The 21606-nt window shown below is 35.2% G+C and overlaps 1 long non-coding RNA gene across 2 annotated transcripts in view; it reads right to left on the bottom strand.

Moving 5' to 3' along the window:
• Positions 1–21606, bottom strand: part of LOC125691910 (uncharacterized) — a 158923-nt gene that overhangs the window by 11689 nt on the left and 125628 nt on the right. The window contains exons 11-13 of one of the 2 annotated variants that reach the window (XR_007376314.1): positions 18993–19222; positions 2763–2938; positions 1798–1875 (exon numbers count right to left, since the gene is read on the bottom strand). This is a non-coding gene — a long non-coding RNA (uncharacterized LOC125691910). Of the gene's footprint in view, positions 1–1797; positions 1876–2762; positions 2939–18992; positions 19223–21606 lie in introns of those variants that run through there. The other variant, XR_007376313.1, reaches the window with a different exon arrangement.

Raw genomic sequence — 21606 nt, 5'->3', positions numbered from 1 at the left:
TACTGGCGTAACCCTCACCTCCATGAAGCTTACAAAGTTGCACCACATAGTGTTCCAACTATGTTTAGGGCAACTGTGAGCCCTTTTTTGTTCTTCTCCTCCTACAAAGACATCAGGGAACATTTCCTAATGTAAATCAATTGCAGAGCTACAATAATTCAGTAAGGTATGCAGCTAGGCACTTAAACGTGTCAAACAATAATACAAATTCTAGATAAGTCGAATAGATGCTTTTTGTAAGTTGAGGTGAAGAATGTAAACATTTTAATATAAAGTTGTTTAAAATATATATTCTATGCTACTTTAACTCACACTACAACAGTGTTTTGAGAAATTTTCTATTTTTTAATTAGTATATACCAAAATAATTCCTACAAGTAATACACTGCTGTGTGTTAAGTCCTGAATATTTAACAATATTTTATTCCAAGTATTCTGATAGAAAAAAGGTTGCAGAAAACTTCAACTTGTAAAACTAGTGCTTACAAATGCACTTACACTGTTCAGCCAGATCATGACGTTTTATGTCTTTGAAATCCTAAAATTTGCAGATTTAAAATTTCTCTGAAATGAATATTTAGATACCATTCTATAAGCTTGATGCAATGGTTTTGCACAAGAATTATTTTTAAACCACTGCATAAGTGAAACAATAAATTGTCAGAGAAATTAAGGTAGTGACTCTTATGAGAAATTTTGGCATGTCAAAAGGAAATCGTTGGCTTATTTTATCCTTTTTTAAAAAAAAAAAACGATTTGTGATATTAGAATGAATTATATATGCCCTAGTTTTTCCTTTAGTTATGATTTTTATCATTCAAATGAATGCAGAGCAAGTAAGAATGAAAATCAGTTCTTATTGTTCAATGTAAACTATTTGCACAACAGTACTGAATAGGAAAGAAATAGAAAAAATATTCTAAAAGAACAATACTAAACACAAGAATTGCAGCCTTAGTAGAAAAATAGTATAAAATTAACTAATATACACACCATTTTCGTATAATCATTGCATTCTCCATGCTGAACATCTGAAAGCAACCAAAATGTAATGACCTTGAAGTTTTAAATAATGATCAAGATTCCAATTCTTTTTTTTTTCCCCACTGCTACAGTCAGTTTCATTACAATTAATTTATCTGTTGCCATTTTTCATTCCAGTTACAATTCTTGTCTGTTCTCGTTATAACTCCTGTCACAGAAGTGAAAAATTTGAAACCTTTTACAGTTCATTTTTAATATTCAGCACTGTATTTGCGGGTAATTCCACCTCCGCATTCATCTAGAGGCACAGTCTCATGAATACACAGGTAAAGGTTCATTGAGCCAGCCAAATGAAATATGGAATATTAACAAGATGAACCTTCCTTTTCCTTTCTGAATGGCATGTTACTACATATCGCTATTAATTCCTAGAAATCATGCTGTGATGTATTAAGAAAGAGGGAAAGGAGGAAAACAGTAGAAAACTACAAAATCACTGATGTATTTTTAAGGTAATTCTTAAATGTCTACAAGTATAATTAAACCACAACACGCACATATATTTCACTAATCATGTAAGGGATTACCTTATTGCACTGTATTTTCATGGTAGAATGATGTATTTCAGATAACTTTGCTTTTCAAGTTTACACAGGATCCAAAGTCCACAAATTGTAGAGATAGATGTGATCTCTGCATGTCACTATATACATACTTCAAGTTTCAGTCTTGAGCCTCATAATGAGCAGAGCTACTTCATAGCACTACAAAAGAATACCTGAGAGACCCTCCTCACTGATTTATCAATGATGTCCACATTCTCAGTCATGGTGGCAAGCAGTTGCTACAGAATCATATCTCTTGTTCTCACGTTATTTGTGAGCCTTGCATCTGAAAAAATCACAGGTATCAGCACCATCATTTTTCTGTATTGTTTGTCAATATTTTTAAGAAATTTAGGTCCAAAAGAAAATCAATATAGATAAACTAAGAACTTGTCTACGCTGCCCAGTGTCCTTACTTACAACATAAAAGCATAATTCCACAAATTCTATCAGATGGACAAAAGGCAGCAAGCTCACTGCATTAGTGACTAACTATTAAGATTTCCTGAAGTGACTTTGAAGTCCCCAAAGAGGGAGGGGATTGCGCATCCTTGCTCCATCCTGCAGCCTTACTCCTGCTCTCAGCACTTTGCATAAGCACTTGTGGCAGCAATCACAAGTCAGCAAGTAGCAAAGAGCACCCTATTAGCCCCACCACATCACAGAGCCTTGAAATGTATGCCAGCATGACAGGTGCTGGTAGGAGAAGGTTCACAGTCTTCTATGTTGCCAGTAAATTTGCTCAACCACTACATTCTTCAGTTACATACTTCCTTGCAAAGAAGTCTCTTGCAAGAAGGAGGTGCACTGTGTCAGTGCCTCTTGAGCACTGGAACAGGTTGCCAGAGAGGTTGTGGAGTCTCTTTCTATGGAAATATTCAAAACCTGTCTGGACGCCTACCTGTGTGACCCTATTGTAGAGCATCTGCCTTAGCAGGGAAGTTGTCCTTGATGACCACTGGAAGTACCTTCCAACCCTGCAATTCTATGATTCTGTAACATGCAAGGTCTGACTCCCTAGTTCAGAAATAAATAACAGAAAGGAACGAAGTATAACAAGCAAGTTCCTTTCCATTTCCCTTCCAATACATGTTAATTAGGCATGAAACAAAAAGCAAACACAAGCATCAAAATATTGGTAAATGTGGAAGGTAAGCAGGCTGTGTTACTCACCTGCAGCTGCTCTAAATATAAATGTAACTGCCCAAGGACAAACTCTTTTCAGAGCACTTCTGTTTAACTCTCCATGCAGAGTGGTCAATGCTCAGACAAATAGGCAGCCAGTCAGCATTAAGTTTTCTCCACTTTGTTTAATGTGTGGCCTCAGGCTTCCTTTACTGAGCACTGCTCTGAATACAGATTTGAAGATTTGAAATGTCAGTGTGATTCATGAACATTTATTCATTTAAACAAACAAGGAATTACATCTGGGAAGAACCCACAGGAGTGTTCCTCAGAATCCTAACTCAACTTCTAAAATGTGAATCTTCAGTGAGAACTCAGATGCTTTAAGAGATTTTCCTGTTTTGCTACAACAAAGTTACCTATGGCTCTTAGAAAGAAGCATTCTTTTTAACAAACAAACTTGCATGTTTCTTGCTTCAGTGATATATTAAGCATAACAGGATCTATGCAACTGCGTAACATCTGACAACTTGTGTGAGTCTTAAAATCCACTTGATTTTACTACTCCAAAACTTCATAGAAAACAAAAAATGCATAATTTCCATCACAAACTACATTTAAACAATGTTTGTGAATGTTTCAGCATTCAGTATTTTTACTTCCTACTTAAAGTGCTCTTCTTTATGTTTCATTTGAGACAAAGCCTCAGTGTTACTAATGAGTCAGAGGACCACTTGCATTATCCCTGCTGCAACACGCACTTTCATGTGTATGCACATCCATCCATTACACGACTAATTTATCTAACAATTATCATTTCCCCTTCTATCAGGGGTTCATGACTTGTTCAGTTATTTTGCAAAAAAGATTTTCTAGTTCCACAAGACTGACAGCTGCAAAATGACAGAAAACAGTATTTCTCTTTAAAAAAAAAACAAAACACAGAAACTTCAAATATTATAAAATTGAAAGGCGAGGCTATTTTAGCCACTTCGTAAAATGCAAATCTAGCAATTGAAGAAAGAAAAACATAGCAAGAATATAACAAGATTATCATGCAACTTTAAACTATGAAGGTTTCTTCACAGAGAAACAGTGCTGTGTGTGCACGCATGCTTACGCTGCATGGAAAAAATCTGTATGTATTGTATACACATGTGTACATTTTTGTATAGTATCTGAAGTATTTTCATTTGAGAAAACTCTCAGCAAAACTGATTTTTTTCATAGGGAAAAGTTGGAAAGTTTTCATTTGTTTGTGTTTTTGAAGTTCCCCCGAAGGGAGAAAAAAAAAAAAAAAAAAAAAAAAAAGAGTGAAGGAAGCAGTTCTGCCAATACAACAATTAGTTTATTATTTATAATCAACTAGCAGACTAGTTGAAATTCATATCAGTGTCAAAGAATGCCTGGCTAAAGATCCCTCCCACTGTTTAAGAATATAAAGGTATCATTCAGAAGTCTGGTAATGGTTTTCTGAATAGTAAAAGGGCATGAATTTCTTCTGCAACTTCTTTTAGTTCACTTAGTCATTAGTCACTTCTGAGCTGGAACACCTAGCAGCCAGTGTATCCTTTATTACACCTACCTGAGAGCAGCTAATGCCTTCCAGTGCAGTCAATTAACAGAGGGGGAAAGAATAGCCAGTGGCACAGGAGTGGGTCACAGAAACAAATAGACTCCTTCCTTTCTTCCATCTCCACCATTCACCATATAATTGCACAGGTCTAGTTTCCCCAGATAATTATGCTAAACAGTCTGTCAGAACACGAATATCAAGATATACCCTTCCCATGTGAAAAGTGCTTAGCTGTATGGCTTGATGAAGTGCCAGAATATAGATGAGCGATGTTGATTTCTTTTCACACAAGAAAGAATCAACATCACAAGAGTCTTCCCAGCCACCCCCCAGCAAATCTGGAGTGAGAGAAAGCATGAAAAGCAATTTCACTTAACGGTGAGAGACATTATTGTGAACAAGGAAAAATAATGCTTTAGAGTTACGGTCCAAGAAGAACATTTTCTCTCCTTAACTCCATTGCTGAACACTATAGCTATGCTGTGCCAACATCCCTGGCCTGATTTTGGCCATTAGCAATTAGTGCTTTCCAAAACAGCTCCTGAGAATAAGACAAACAGCAGCACAGCCCAGGGACTGCTCCCTTCTGGCAACCTTGTTGTAGCCATCCTGTTTGAGAGGGTAAGAGGGTTCAGCTCCAAGAAATTGAGTCATATGGTGCCTTCTGGGTGCAAAATAGCCTGAATTAATTCTTCACAGAAGTACAGATCCTGCAGTTTTGAAGTACAGATCCTATAGTTTCTGCTCCTAAGGCTGCATTTGTCACCAGGGATACCATAATTAGCAGTCATGAAGATCTTTTCTACCACAGGTCAAGACAAGCAATTTGAGCTTCACTGACTTTGTTTTCTGGCGGATATTTTAGGCATTAGATGCATTATTGAGATTTCAAACTCTCCTGAAGATAGAGAAGAAAAAAATCCCAACAACCTGCGTGTCAATCAGGTACAAAACAAAGATAGATGGTTTGAAATTTGCACTTATTTGAAACATATGAATCTTTCATTTAATTTTATTCATTTATAATAAATAAATAAATCTATTCATTTAATTTTCAGCTTATGCCAAAATTTCAAGTGGTACTTTCACTTCATTATGTTACTTTCTACTTATTTACCATGAAATATATTAAACTCCAGACCCTTAAATTCAACATGAGTACATTTCATGTTTTCACTATTAAATATCTCAATGTAAGAACTACGTATTTTGCAGTAGAGCAAGTATGTCAGTCTCTTCCACCTATATACTGAAGTTTGAGAAGGAACTGCAATTAGTTCCGGGGTCTTTATTTCAAGTAGAGTCTGACCAGTTGGTACTCTAAAATGCAGATGATGGGGATTACTTCACAGAGTCAAAGATGATATGCTACATATGCTATAATCAATTCCTGACCATCCCAGTCCTGATTGAAGTAACTAAAAAGAAACAACAAAAAGAAAAAACAAACACCCTACTAGCAATGTAAGAAATCAAAACAGCATTTTAAAGCAGACCAGAACATGAAGTTAATGGCCATCAGAGTGGAATTAATAGAATTGTGGATTATTATTTTCTTTAAATGTATTTGGCTGGTCACAGATGAAAACATGGGTTTGAAATAGACAACAGTGCTATGGGAAGCCCGCTAGCACAGTCATTATCAATTAAACTCCATACAAATTTAATCCTCTGAACCCTACAGAGTTAAATTTTTCAAGGAGCCTTGTATGCATGATCTCCAAGAAAACTGCAAGATGATACCTGGCCATAGTCACCTCAGATAAGGACAGTTAAGGTTTAAAATACACTTCTCTCTCACATTAAATACAAAAACTACAATTGTCCAACCTAAACTCCTGGATAAAAGTACTTATTGTCCAAATATTGTGGTCAATAATTAATGAGCAGGCTCTGAAAGGAAGCTATAAGAGTGTGAGACTTAATACTGCCTTGTCTCCCAGAAACTATGATTCCTCCAAAGGAGAAAAGTGACACTATTAAGGAAGACCATGAGGAATTCTGCACATGAAGAAGCAATTCTGAGTAGCAACAGTATCAATTAAAATTCTGCACTTTACTTGCTTCCCAGAGTTCTTGGAGCTGCATCTACTACAATTATCAACATACATACTTTTCGCTAACACACTCTTGTTGTTTCTTGATTTTTGTTATCAGTATTCCAAATCATCACATCATGTAGAACACTGAGAGTCTCTCAGAAGAGATGTACTACAGCTGCCTGAAGACTTTGCTACTCCGTTTCCATTTACCAGACAGTGAGAAAGATAAAACTGACCGGAAGTCACAAGACTCTTTTCTCCCTGGTGGATTTTTTCTTATATTTTATCATTGAAAACCCGCACACCTTTTCAAAAGAGTAATATCATACTTGGATAAACTAAGATTTTCTTCGAATATATCTTACTTGGTTTTGCTATGGTTATCTGATGCTTCCATCACAACAATTCCATATGGAAACTTGCAACAGACAGAAGAATGGCACTTACTGAACTCTGATGGATGATATCTGAATTTGTTGGAATGAGACGGCCTGGTCTGTTTCCCAGAAAAAAATTCTTCTATTAGTGATATTAAGATAATTCCCATGATTATAAGGATTTAATTTTGCTAAGACTGTAAAACTGCACCACTGGAATTTTATTTATTGTCCACTCTAATTTTGTTATTCCTGTTTAACACATTTATGTTCAAAGTGTAATAGAGTTTCTTAACCCAAGCCCAGCTTACATAATAAAAATTCATTTTACAGAAGAATTTTTTTTTTTTTTTTTTTTTTTTTTTTTTTTTTTTTTTTTTTTTGAGGTCTTCTGACAGGACAAATATAGTTCTGGCATCTTACTTCTCTAATCACCTTAGAAAATTACATAAAGAAGAGAGATTAGCATGATTGGATGGAAAGAAAGCGATTGTACAGATGTGACAGAAGAGTCTTGCTGCAATCTACTATCTTAACTGAATAGTCAAAAAAAAAAAAAAAAAGGAAAATAATGATAGTTCTCCATAAACTTAGCTGGATAAGAAAAGAAAAAAAGAAGGAAATAATAACTAAGAAATGTTACAATGTTAGAAACAGAAGCAATTCATTTCAGACCTTTGCAATGGTTACATATGATCAAGTAGTAGCATCAGCTTATAAACTACTTGCATTGAACACTGATGAACCTACATTATAGATAGATAAACCAAACAACTAAGCATGCTCAGCTACAGGTCACAATATGCATTGATGGGAAGTTTGCTATTTACTTTCAGACCTTCAACAAAAATTGAAATTTTCAATGGTAAAAGATGAAACATCAAAATCAAACACTGTCACACTTTTAGCATCATTTAACATATAGAGTATATGATGAAATAGAAACAGACTGGCCACAAGAAGTTTTTAAATGAACTGCTTCCACAGGAGTTGAGATATTAATTTGAAGTATACGAATGTGTTCTATATAGAAATACTGTTGTGTTATGCTGGGCATTTATTTAAAGTAAAAAGCTTTAGATAACAAATACATGTAGTAATGTATTCTAAACGCGTATATAAAATTTATGTTCATGGATTAGAGGATTCAAAAATTTTAATTCACACTCACTCTGGGAAAAGCAAGTTCTGTGCATTACCTACCCTTACACACTGTACAGAAGTACAGATGATAACATGGCAAAGTCTTATGAATGCTAAAGCAAATCAGTGAATGCAGCCCACAATTATACTCCTCTACTCATGTTTTTGATCTTGCTATAAGCTCTCTGTTCTATTTAAGATAAAATGCAATTTGGAAATTGAGTGCACTAGAATAAGCTCTTCTCTTAAAATATGATACTCCTCAGACATTGTATGATATATCTGGCCTTCTTAAACAGAAGAATGAATGCCCCAATCTCAACCCTCCTTCATGGACTAAATATCACTCCTTTCCCGCTCACCTTTCATTGTTTACAGCACCTGCCTGAGGTCCCTTTCCATCAGCACCAACCAAAATACATCTGCTAACAGAAACTGCTCTTGACAGCCTGCAATGACCTTCTCTTTGTCAGTCCCTGATCCATTACTAGATTTTCATGCTCTTTGGTCTGTCAATCACCTTTAAAATTTTCTACCTATTCTATATTTCTTTTCATTCTATCTTTTACCAACCTGGCTTCTCTCACTCATCTCTTGCTTGTCCTTTGTCTATGACTGTCACCGCTCTTTTAACTCAACCTTTGCAAAATGTTTCACTGATCCTCTAGTTTTCAGTAGGACAACTCCTTGCTCTCAGCCTTCGATGCATTTTTTTTTCTTTTTCCTCCACACTTATATCACAGCAATCTCATCTGCCAGTCTACCTTTAACTGATGTCTCTGTATCAAGACCTCTATACTTACCATTGGAGCAAGAACGTTTCCAAGTAATTATGTCTTTGGCTTCTGCACACGGCTAACCTGTTATCATCACAAAATCAGCAGAGATCTTGTTTTTCAGTTATTCTAAAAAGTCCCATAGTCTAAGCAATATTGTTAACACAATCTTTTGTCCTGATTTCTGTACCATCCTTTTCTTCAGTAAATAAAGTTTCTTATTTCTGTTGATATTCATTCAGATTTATGCAGCTTTCCTTGAGCTCCTTCACCTCTTCCAAATCAAATATCTATTTAATAACATATAAATTGTCTCAGTTTGAATAGATTTACACAAAAACACGAAATAGTATATGGATTCCAGAATATTAAAGTTTCATTGTGATATCAGTGTAAGTATGTAATATTGTCAGACTTGCAGTACACTCTGTATTTCTGTATCCAAACATACAAATGGGACATTGGCAGCTTGTCTGCTCCTTTTGTATAAATTAAAAATAGATATATAAAAAGAGGAACAATCTGATACATCTTTTTAATTTTCTAACATTGCAGTTACTTGAGACTACTGAAGGTTTTTAATGGATAAATATTAAAACTGTTATAAATAAATCCATTAACATCATCTAGAGACAAGCTAAAACCAGGAAAATATTTTTACACTACACTCATTTTTATAAAGCATATAAAAACGAAAATGATAAAGCATATAAAAACGAAAATGAAATAAAAAGATAAGAAAAATTATATGGATTAGTTTTTTTAAAAGAAAAATCTGTATTAGTAAAAGAAAGTTAAGTTGGCTTATACATTGGAAGCAGAGCAACAGTAGCAGTATAGACAAGCTAAGCTTGATGGGCTTACTGAGATCAGTCTCAAAATTTTTTGCCCCAATCCTACCCAGTGTATTTATATTAGGAGCAACCTGCAAAAGAAATAAAAGTTTCAATTTAGTCTGCAGGTTTTTCTGTGCCTTCCCCATTGTGGGCGCTTAAGACTACATATTCTGTTGTACTCAAATGAATTTATCTGGTAAGGATATGGGAATGTCCTTTAATGCGTATTACAAAATCTTCAGCCTAACCCAGCAAAGCTGTGTGATCACTGGAAGAAAAGGATTCATTCATGTTCTTGCATTATTCAGTGTAATAAAAACTTTGGGGAAGAAGCAGAACTCCTTAAAAAAATATGCATGTCATCTCTTGAACATCAAACTAAACAAAAGCGAGAGAAATCACCCAATCACTGAGCTAACTATACCCAAGTGTTCATATACACTAGAGGGAGAAAGAAAAAGAGTGGTTCTGGGAAGACTTTGAACTTTGCGGAACTTTGAGACTTTGGTATTTTGGAACTTCTGGACTTGGATGAGAGCATTTACAGACTAAGAATTCATACTGGCTGCATAAGCATTGAAATGCAGACCCAGTGATCCCTTCCTACCCATTTATTTATCTCTGTTCCCCCACCCCCTATTTCTCTTTCTTTTCCCTCTTAAAGTTGTTAAGTAACCCAAGGTTATTTCAGTTTCTTGCATATAACAACTTTGCATATAAAAATAATTTTGCATATATTAACCTCACAGCTTATGTAGATGTAATTGTAAGAGTGCCAATATTTTTAAGATAATTGTACAGACATTTTTATTAAAAATGATGATTATGTTTGGACCTTGATTGTCATTTCACCTAAATCTATCTGCGGGAATTTCCAAATCTGGTCATCCCTCCCACTCTTCACAGGTGGGACATGATACATCCTACAATTAGTGGAAGAATTAAATTATTATATTTGATTCTCCATAATGATCTTAATACAATATTTTAATACTCAAGAAGATAATTGTTGTTTGGTTCAGAATCAAGTAACATTATTTAGAAGCAGCTCAGAAAATGCATTTTGTCTCTGATGCATATAACCAAGACACTAAAGGCATCAAGCATGACTCTTATTCAAGCACCACAGAATAAAAATCTTATGAAGTATAATTCTGACTTTTTTTTAATGAATAAAGTATAGAACAACATTTTGACTCAGAAGTATTTTTCAAAATAATCAATGGCTGCAGAATAAGACTACCCATCAACAGGAAGTACAAAACGCTTCCCAAGAACCAGAAACATTTATTTTACTCAGTATAGGACAAAAAAAGATTCCAGAAAAATGAAATGTTCACTTAAACATAAAAAAAAAGATAAACTCTGCTTATTTTTGGATTGTGAACTGTCTAATTAGAAAGAGTAACTTACTTAGGAGGAGTAGTAGGCTCCTCTATGTGCTTTTTTAATGCTTAGGATCAAAAGATCAAGGTAACTGCCTCAGTTGTAGAGGCTCATGTTCAAGTCCCTGCTATACATGATTCAGAGCAATCAGACATGAAAAATCTGTTTGGATGTCAGAGTCCCCAGAACATCAGGGAATAGCCTACCAAGACATCTTCCCAAACAGAAGCAAACATACATCCCAATATAAACAATGCAGCATGAAAGCATTTGTAAGAGCTTTAGTTTCACAATGAACATTTCATATGCTTATGTAAGTACTCATCACAAACACCATTTTGTGACCAAACTCGAAAAAGCTTACATTCTCTGAGGGAATGCAGAAATGAGCTAAATCTATCTCACAATTGAACACAAAGACAAGTGACCTTCTACATGCTCTAATAGTGATATGACAAGGGAGAACTACTTTAAACTAAAAGAGGGTTGATTTCAGTTAGATGGTAGGAAGAAATTCTTTACTCAGAGGGTGATAGGGCTCTCTCACGGGCTGCTCAGAAGTTATGGATGCCCCACCCCTGGAGGTATTCAAGGCCAGGTTGGATGGAAGCCTCAGGCAGGCTGATCTGGTGTTAGCCCACGGCAGGATATTGCAACTAGATGATCATTAAGGTCTTTTCCAACCTAATCAATTTCATGATTCTACAAAAGCTGACTAAAAGACCTATGAAGTGCTGGTGAACTTGCTCTGACTCCTATAGATATGAACATCCAGTAATCAGTATGTGATGGGGAGGCTTTTTAGTGCTGAAAGAGCCAGTCATTTGTGCCCCTTTGAAGGTTTGCACAAGGATGCTCTGTTTTAATTTATGGGTTTTGGTTGATCTCAAATTTAGACTCTAAATGGATCAGCTACTGAAATCTGGAAACCACACTGCTGACTCCAAAGGAGCACGTTACTGCACCAGAGACTGAAAGACAGCAAACTTCATATGTAGTTCCAGATTTTTCTCGCACATCACGTTACTGATAATTGAAAGGAAATGTTTCAAAACATTAATAAGCAATATGGGATGAAGATGTCTCATAGATGCCAGCGGTCTCATTAATTTCTGCACTAAGTGCTGAAGTTGAATCAACTTCTGTGATAAAACCAATGACCTCAGAGATTTCTTTCAGTACAGCCCAGCTGCTCAGATAGGAATTGGCACCCACATTAGTTCACTCTGTGCACTTTGTTTCCAAGTTCACCAGAACTGTTCACCAGACACTAGTGTCCCTGGCCTTGGAGACAATCTGCAGCTGCAATCTGACCTTCAGGGCAGGAAAGCAGGCCTGGGAATGCATGTGGATGCTAAGGGGGAGGAGGTGCTCACCAGGTTGCTGGATGCCCTGCAGTTCCACCTCACTACATCTGAGAAATAAACCCTGCTTTCTCAGATGAGCTCCATATAACCAAAGATACTGAATTTAACCCAACTGAGAAAATTTGCCCCTAAGTATAAAGTTAAAAGTCAATAACTCAGTTTTCAAATGCCTGTCTTAAAACCAGTAAGCAAGGAAATAAATGGAGAATTATTTGTCATCTCTACTACAAATGTAGATGAAGGGAGAAGGCCAGCTTCTAAGGCATAAGAGTTGAGATATTAAAAATGCTGATTAAAAAGGGAAGCCAAAATATTTTTATAGTAGCAGAGCCATATTTAGCAAATGTATTCACACATGGAATTAGGTTGCATTTAAAGCATTCTACTTATAACTGATAATTCTTCATTTCCAACAAATCAATTTAATGAGATGTGTGCTTGATTTAATTTTTTTTTTTTTTTTTTTTTAAGTTAGCATAAATTGGCATGGCTATATACAATTTATATTCTGTTCAAAGATTTAGATTGTTGTGTATTGAAGATAATTTAATATGTGGATAGAGTAGGTGAGAGGGGCAAGAAAGTTTTTTATCATCATGTAGCTTAATCAAACTTACTGATACAAGTTTTATTTTTAGTTACATGCTTTCCATCTATCAAAAGTCTTGCCAAAGAGCTAAGAAAACTTTCAGAGAAAAGCCAAGAGCTCTTCTTTTTCAGTCTTACTATTTACATTACTGATTTTCATCTCTTGAATGTGTTTTTTCAACTGCAGCATGCATACCATTGCTTCCTTGTGGGTACTACATCAAAATCTGACCTGAAGTTTTGAAACAGCAGGAACAAGAATTGTTATCTTCAGCTAATTACTTAAAAACACTTCTTGATTAAAAAAATTGTCCAGAGAAGACAAACCCAAAAGGCACTTAAATCACTGAAATGAGAGGTTCATACCTGCATAGAATTTAAAATTTAAGCAGTCCTGCTACAAGCAGCAGCCATAGGGAATGCCCATTTCCAGGCACTGGAGAGGAAGTGAGATGCTTACTGTTCAAAACTACATGCTTTCTCTTTTTGAGTATGGAAGAAGCAGGAAATATTTCCTATGAGCACATCATTCATTTTCAGTACAGTACCTAGAACATAACATCTGTTCATATATTTATTTGAAGAATCCCATATCAGTCTGTTTAAACCTATAAGAATAGCATTATGCAAAAATGTAGATGAAGGTCAAAGAAGTTAAATTCAACTAGAGTAGCCTGGAAGGAAACCAATTTGTGCCAGATTGGCATTTGTAGGTATATTTGTAAATTACCCACTTAATTTGTCACTAATATCACCTTTCTTCTCAGTGGTTACTTTAAGGAACTCCAATTGCTTTCTAACTAAAATTCACTTACGCCAAACAGAACCATTTAAAGTCTGTCAGTACCATTCCCCCTTTCAGGCAGCCATTTTTTAGACAACAGAAATGTCTTAGGTGTCCTTATGAGACGGAAACCTCAAATTAACATAAATTGGGAGATAAAAAGAAAAAAATGAAAAGGGCAGAACTTACAGTTAGCTGCCAAAACATGTGACATTGCACCTTTTTTCCTTGAACAAAATGAAAGTTAAAGAAATAGCAATGCTAAGTATGTATGAATATTTATGCAGTCTCAAACAGATTACCAGCTGAGAATGCTTTCAGCTACAGGATAATACAAAGGACATAAATCAAAGCAGACCATGAGAGTACTTTTCCATTGACATAAGAGGCCTTTATATCAAGAGGGGATTAATGCTGCAGTAGCCTTTAAGAAAAATGAAATTAAAAAAAAAACAAAAACATGAGAAGCACATAGAAAAACCACACTAAAAATTCTCTGTCCTTTATTAACCCAACTTGACTAGATTTTAAAAGGGACTTAATAAAATTCTGTCATATTTCCCTTCTTTCTTTCAAAGTAGTAAGACACTTCTGAGAGAATTTCCCTCCTGTGGAAAGAAGGCAGAAGGTCTGGAGGGGCTGTCTGAAAGGAACTATCTTCGAAAGGCAGCAGTGTCCAGAGTCTCTAGAATGCTTCTCTCTGTTACATCTCTCACTCCTATCTGTGTAAAGATGACTATCTGAACAACAGTGAAGGGTACTTCACAGACAGGAGCAAATCAAAATCAGAAAGGTACAAAGATAGTTTCCATACACCTAAGCCAGCCTGCTCTTCGAGCTCCAGGTTCTGCATCATTTCACTTAGAATGATTGACAGTTTTGCCAACAATGCCTATACGAGAAAGCAAATATGAACAATCCATTTGGGGAGACAGAATAATGTATTTTTTATCATTTAGAACACATTAGTTAATTAAAATCAGGAGCAATCTTTCCCTAAAACCAGTAATTCCCACACCGGTCACTACAAAAACTCTGGAATTTCTGAATATTAAAGCATGGCAAATGTTTTAAGATGTCACCAGTGCAAATTAATCTCTGAAGTTCTGCTGGTAGGCATGAAACTCATAAATAAATCTATTTTGAGAGAAAAAACAGTTCCCATATCCAAACACACAGTCCATTTTAGGATTATTTTTTTTTTTTAATATTTCAGATTATTTATAATGTATTACTATACAAAAATGCCAGTCCATAGCTAGCAAGAATGTAATGAACGGTGGTACACCTACACATTAAGATACAGGGATTTTTTTTTAACTCATAGCAGTTCTGTCATTTCCTTGTATTATAGTTTACATCCTCATTAAATTTTTCCAACAATCTTCTGCTTTCCCCTTAAAAAAAAAAAACAGTTTTCCTAAGAAATAATTTTAAACTATTTTAAATATCTACTAACCTGCCATAAGTCTACTGCTAAAGCTACCACTCAGTTATATTGAAAACACAGGGTGACTAAAAAAAGTACAGAACTGAGAGTGTTTTAAGTCTTTCTAGGTGTTTGTCTACAACTGGCATGACACTGGAAGCTCTGGAAAAAGAATAACTACAGCACTGCTGTACAGATGAATATTCTTTAAATTTCTGTATTACAGGCAATAAATCTTTTTCACATACCTTCCTATTCTGTTGCTAAAAAAAAAAAAAAAAAAAAAATCAAGGATTCATTAAGAATTGTCAGGAAGGGGATTACAAGAGGACAGAGAAAACCTGCTGTGCGCAGCACAGCCTGTTTCTTACAGTTAGAAACAAGGGTCAGTCAAAGGAAAAAGTACTGTAGGCTCCAAAGATTTAGGTGAAAGTAAGGAAGGGTTTTTTTTGTTGTTGTTGGTTTTTTTAAATCATTTTCACTCTTTCTCTACATGCCTCAAGCCTTTGAGGGAAGGAAAATGTGATGTTTGAAGACACTTGTTGTGAGTCAATTTAATCAACTGCACTGTTCCTGGGAGTTAAAGAACCTCCAGGTACCAACTTCAGCTGCATTGAGCAGAAATTGAAGACAAGAGAAAAAAAAAAAAACAAAAAACAAACATTGCTAGAAGAAGCAGGTTACATCATTTCAGCATCAATGAGGTGTTAATGTCAGGCCCCTCAATGGAAACAAGAAATAGGTGAACACACAGCATGCATGCAATTCACCTTTTCCAGCTTCCAAGAGTTAGTTCAGCCCCAATGACTCTGATCTCAACCACCACACACAAAAAGATGACCTGTACAGTCCATGAGTTTTGCAGTCACTGCTGATTTAAGCTAACACTACCTTTTCTGAGACTCAAATTTTGCAATATTCTTTTCTTACCACTATAGCACCAGCATTTGTCATTCTTCCTATAAAGTGGGATTTTCCTCTAGCTTTCACTTACAAAGGAACAAACCTTCCAAACTCAGATCACATCCTCAATTTCAGCTTAATATATGCCCCGCTTAAGAGAAAGAAAAAAGAACTGCTCTTTCTTCTCCCTTATTTTTTTTTTCTTAAATATTTCCACAAGCCAAAGAGACATGCAATTTCTTTGTATAAGGCAGCAGCATTCACGCTAATGAGCGATAGTTGTTTGGGTAGCTTTTTTCACATCATATTTAATCATAGTTGTATTTCAGTCATGCTCCTAACACAACTAAATCAACTACAGCTGAATGAATGCCTGCAGTGACTTGAGTCATTAGAAAAATATTAATCAGGAGCTGCAGCCCAAATCTTATCCAGTGTTGTTCACACATTGCCCCAAGGGTCTGGGATCTGAAAAACTGACTGTCCTGAAAAATCATTCTGTGAGCCAACATACACTGCTTAGCTGGAGCACATGGCAAATCACATATGTTTTGAAAATATCAGCAGTACAAAAATAGGAAAAATAGAGACTTCTTAATAACGTTGCTTAATAGAAGGAATAACAATGCTTGTTTCTTCCAGCTGTCTACTAAGAAAATGGAGTCCAGAAACAAAAAGTTCATAATCCAAGTATAGTAGATTTTACTTCCTCAGGCAATGCAGTGCTATAAAAGCATTTAGAATGGACTTTCCTCTGTGTAATCAATACAACTTTCACAGGAAGATTTGTTCTTTTCTAAAGACTTTAACTGTTTGCACAGGACTCCCACACACCAAATAACTCCTTCATCACTTCCTATCTAATAGAGTTCTCCCATTTCTTTATAACCCTTCCTTGAAGCACACTGAAACTAAAGGTAAAAAATATTCTGAATCTAAACGTGAAATATCCGACTTAAATTATATCTTGAATTAAAAAAAAAAAGTCAGTTTGTATCTCTGATTCTATATGCAACTTAAATTTTATTGACAGAAAAAAAACATATATGTATTTTGTAATAGCCTGAGAGCACAATCATCCTCATTTTAAATTGTGCACAGGTAGAGTTCTGCAAATAAAGACTTATAATAATGTTCAAAATAAGCAAAACAAAATATAACTCATAATGCAGAGTACACATGAAAGAATCAGCTTATCCATCTGAGAAAAAAAACAAACCACACAGGTTAGCTTCAGTTTCCAGTTTGCATTGGGTAGCTAAATCATTCTCAACTTGTTCCTGAGTAAAAGAGAAATTCATGATGCCTGAATGGAACTTTCTATGAAGTAGACACTTTCATAGACACAGGTGTTCCTTCTCTTTCCTTTGGTCTTCTCCAGGATAAAGGACTCAAAAGAAGATTCTAGACAGTAATGAATCTTCCCCTGCTTACAAGTATTTTTTGTCTCCATGGAGATAGTCTGGTCATAAAATAAGCACTATTGCACCTCAGTAGCTTCACTGTTTTTATATCACTCCATAATACTACAGAAAAGTCCACCTCAGGGATCAAAATCCAACTGTGACAATGTCAGTGTACAAAAGAACAGAAGACATATCTCAAAAACCCTGCACTTATTCATTTTTCTAATCTACATGCATTTTCTTCCTCTCTAAAATCACATCAAATAAACTGCATTGGAGAGTTGCTCTTAAGAATCCTCTTCCTCTATTGAGAACACTATGCTAAATTTCACCTACTGAAAATGGTCCAGTAGAGAATATCCTCAATATCTTATCCCTCATTCCTGGATACTGACAACTACTGTAAAAAGCTAAGTTCGCCACTTTTCTAACAAAAAGGGAAGTTTGATAGTGCTAGGACTAGTTAATATGTTAATGTAACATTTGTTTTTTTCCTTAAATGCCAGTCACTTTCTCTAATAGAATTAGAGCAACTGAAATAGCGAGCATTTTTGTAAGCTATTCAGTTTCTTTTCAGGAACAGGAAACTTATCTGATAGCGAAATAAAAATTACTATCTATTGGCTCAATCACACAAGATAATAAATGACCACAACACTAAGAGAGCCCACAGTGAGATTTTAACCTGTCCCTATTCATGAAAGATTCTTTTGATTTCTCTTGCAGAACGACATTACAAAATGAGGGATAAAGAACGATAAGGGCTCATTTGCAGATGGAAGCCACTAAAATGAATTAGGGACTGAACTTAAAGCCTAATATTCTTAGTTCAGAATTATAAAGCTCACAGGGTAAATACTACTGGAGAGTCATACCAGATCATTCTGAATAAGATTTTTACTTACTGGGAGCTGGGGCTACTCAGTGTATTTTACAACTGGAACTCAAATGTAACTCACATTTACTCACAGAAATGGTTAAAAAAAATACCATTGAGGCTATTCAAACAGGTGAAGAAAATTTAGCTTAATCTTGGTTGCCTAAACTTTAGGCTGTTACAGAGAAAATAGGAGAATTTGGGATTTTTTGTTTGTGTGGCAAGGGTTGTTTAAGTTATAGGAGAAATGCATTTCATAATTAACAAATAAATATTGTAGAGAAAGTAAAACTTGTATCGACAGTTGAAAACAACACACAAAAAACAGTACAAGAAAAAACACATTACATAAAGCTCCAGGCACGAGTACCTTTGTGCATTAATTATATTACATCCCAGATAATAACTTTTTTGGAGATTAACTGTGTTAAACTAAATATTAGACAATTTTCATTAATAAAACTCAGTGGTTACCTCATATTCCTGATTTCCTGCTATTTTTAACACCCGTAAGCTTTGATTGTATTATTACCTAGCTAGCAAATACTCTTAAGTTTTGTTTTAGAATTCAGGATTTCAGAAAAGATCTGTCATTTTCCATGATAAGCAGAGTCACCAGTAAATTTACATTAAATTAAATTTACATGCTGAAGAGACCAAGTATATGGTTTACTACTGTACGATTAACAAACGTATAGTTAGAAAAGTGGCATGGTTAGGATGGTATTTTACAGGTTTACAGTTCGATTATCATGGTGGAAAGAAACAATCAAAAATGAAATACTCACCCACGTCCTAGGCTTACAATAGAAAACTCCAAAAGGAAGAATTTCCTGTAAGAGATCCTTTCTCATAGCAGTCAGCCCTTACATGCGGTCTTGGACGGGTGCAGCCAGGCTCCACCCTTTCTGGTCACACAGCTGAATTGCCTTCACCTGTTCTTCCAGAGCTGATGGGGTCCTTGCTTCAGGTGTTCAATCAGTGGTTCAGGCCATGACTCAACAGTTCCCATATACAACTGCAAAGTTAAAAGACCACTTTCTCAAAGACTGGGCAGAAATTAAGTTGTGTGGAATATTAGTTATTTACATAGGTTGAACCTAAGAGAGTATTTAAATGTACAGAGTATACTATGACAGGAGTGTGACCTTTTGAGTTAACTGGGTACTAAAGCAACATAAGTAATGGTGGTATCTTATGGGGGCTTCTTATGACTATTTCACATAAAGAGACAAGGAGGCATACTATATGTAACAATCTAAAAACCAGTTTGGATTAGCCTCACTCAGTCTGTTACGTTACATACATCCACAGCAGACCATTACTTTGTCTATTTAGTAGTGCAAAAGCAAAGTGAACTAAAGTAGCAGTTTCAGCTGATTTCAACTACTGATTTTGAAATCAACTTCAGCACTTGAAAGGTGACATCTGTAGCTGAGACAACATGGTAGCAAATTTTTGAACTCTACCATTACATGTCTACTGTCCCTTCTGTTTCAAATGTCGCTGTTACTGTGCCAATTTTTCTGAATTAAAAGCAATATCTTTGGGAATGCTATACTGTAGCTTCAGAGTGGTTAAGATACCAAACCTGATTGCTACCTATCCTGAATAGTAATTCTCAATAAAGTTACTGCAGATTTGAGTTCCTTATCTGTGATTAAAAAGACTGCAGCTGATTGACATCAGATATCTGAATAATGAACAAAGACTTGCTAATTCTGTGCATTTTCAAGTGAATAGATAAGCCTTTACCTCAGTTATGCTGAAGCATTTAACAACCAGTGACTTACATTACTGAGTTTACCCACTAATATCCGATAGTGTTTTCCTGGCAGAGCTCTCTTTGCAGCAAGAGTGCCTGCTAAGAGTATTCCTATGTAATGTCTTTTCACCTGAGCTTAACTATCTTGTTTTGATCTTCTTCTGTTCAGTTTTCTGCACCTACTTTCAACCAGCTCGTAATTTCAAACTGCTCCTGGCTTTTTAGATAAACAGTTTTTGCTGGTGGGGACCCTTGAAACACATTATCCGATTTTAAACCATTCAAGTATTTGACTGAGCATTTTTTTTTTTAAGTTCCCTTTAATCTATAATATCTTATCTGCATATTCCTTATTACACAAAATTATTTGTCTTAGTTTTCCATGACCTATCACATTTCATATGCTTTTTTAAAAAAATATATGTTACAGTCTAAAAATTTGCAATGCTTCTGAATATTAAACCAAAAGCAAATACTAACAAGAAATGTGGGGCAAGAAACATTCATGTAAATATAGATATGGTCATTACAGCTTCGGAGAGAATTATAAGATGCTTATACTGAAAAAAAAAAGACAAATGCCGTATTTTATTATCTTAACAATAACAACATGTGTCAAATCAATACAGTAAGCTTCTCAGCAGTGCTCAAGTTTCAAGAGCCGGGCTGACTCGATTCAGTGTGGGACATGACATTTTAGAGAGACAAACTGGAAACCAAGCAGATAACAAAAATGAAGATGAGAAAAAAGGTTTGGAAAATAAGATTCAGATGGTCTGTGTGTTACATCCTTCTTACACGTATAAGAAAAATTGACCTTGACAAATATCCCTGAAAGAATGATAGAATTGATGCAAGTTATATCCATAGCTAAGCTTGCTAGTATTCATTGATAGATACCCCTGCCCTGCAATTTTTATTCAGATAACAGAAAGAGTTGTGTCTCTGAACCAAGAAGATATTAAACAATGTGGTCTTAGTTTTCTGATTGACTGCGTTACGGCATCACAGTAAAATAAAAGAAAGACATTCTCTCCAATATTAAAATTAGTGTGTTCAACACTTTATGTTTAATAATTTGTGTGATGAAAAAAGGGGAGGGGCAGAACAGTTATGTTATCTCATTTGTTACAGCAGCCTAGCAAATAAAGATAATAAAGATGTCATGACAGTATAATATGAAGAGGTATGTATTAAAGGCAATCTGAATGCACAGTATGTTTATGTGTACAATGAGATAAAATCTACATGCTCTGTGGTTGGTAAGTGAACAAATTTTCAGCATTCACTTTAATACCCTTTGCTCACCACATATCTAAACACAGAGCTGAGTCAGAGGCATTTCATTTCCTGAAAGGGCCTGATTTTCCTTCTAGTAATCCCCAGTTCTTGTCCTGTGTTCATCACTTTGATTAAAATTTTACAGAAAATGAGTTTCCTTTCCAACAACAGCCAGATCACTTTCATTTTTCTTCTTAGTCCTTTTCCTATAAACAATTTGCAGAAGGGAAATTAAAATATTAGACACAGAATGTTTCACTAGACAGTCACCCACCTAGAAAGCCTTCTTGAACTCAGTTATCATAAAATCAGAAAAGTATATCTAAGTACCCGGACTTTTATTTTAATGAATTAAA

The sequence above is a fragment of the Lagopus muta genome, chromosome 4 (assembly GCF_023343835.1).
Source record: "Lagopus muta isolate bLagMut1 chromosome 4, bLagMut1 primary, whole genome shotgun sequence".
NCBI lineage: Eukaryota > Metazoa > Chordata > Aves > Galliformes > Phasianidae > Lagopus > Lagopus muta.
This window is presented reverse-complemented; position numbering and strand designations above follow the sequence as displayed.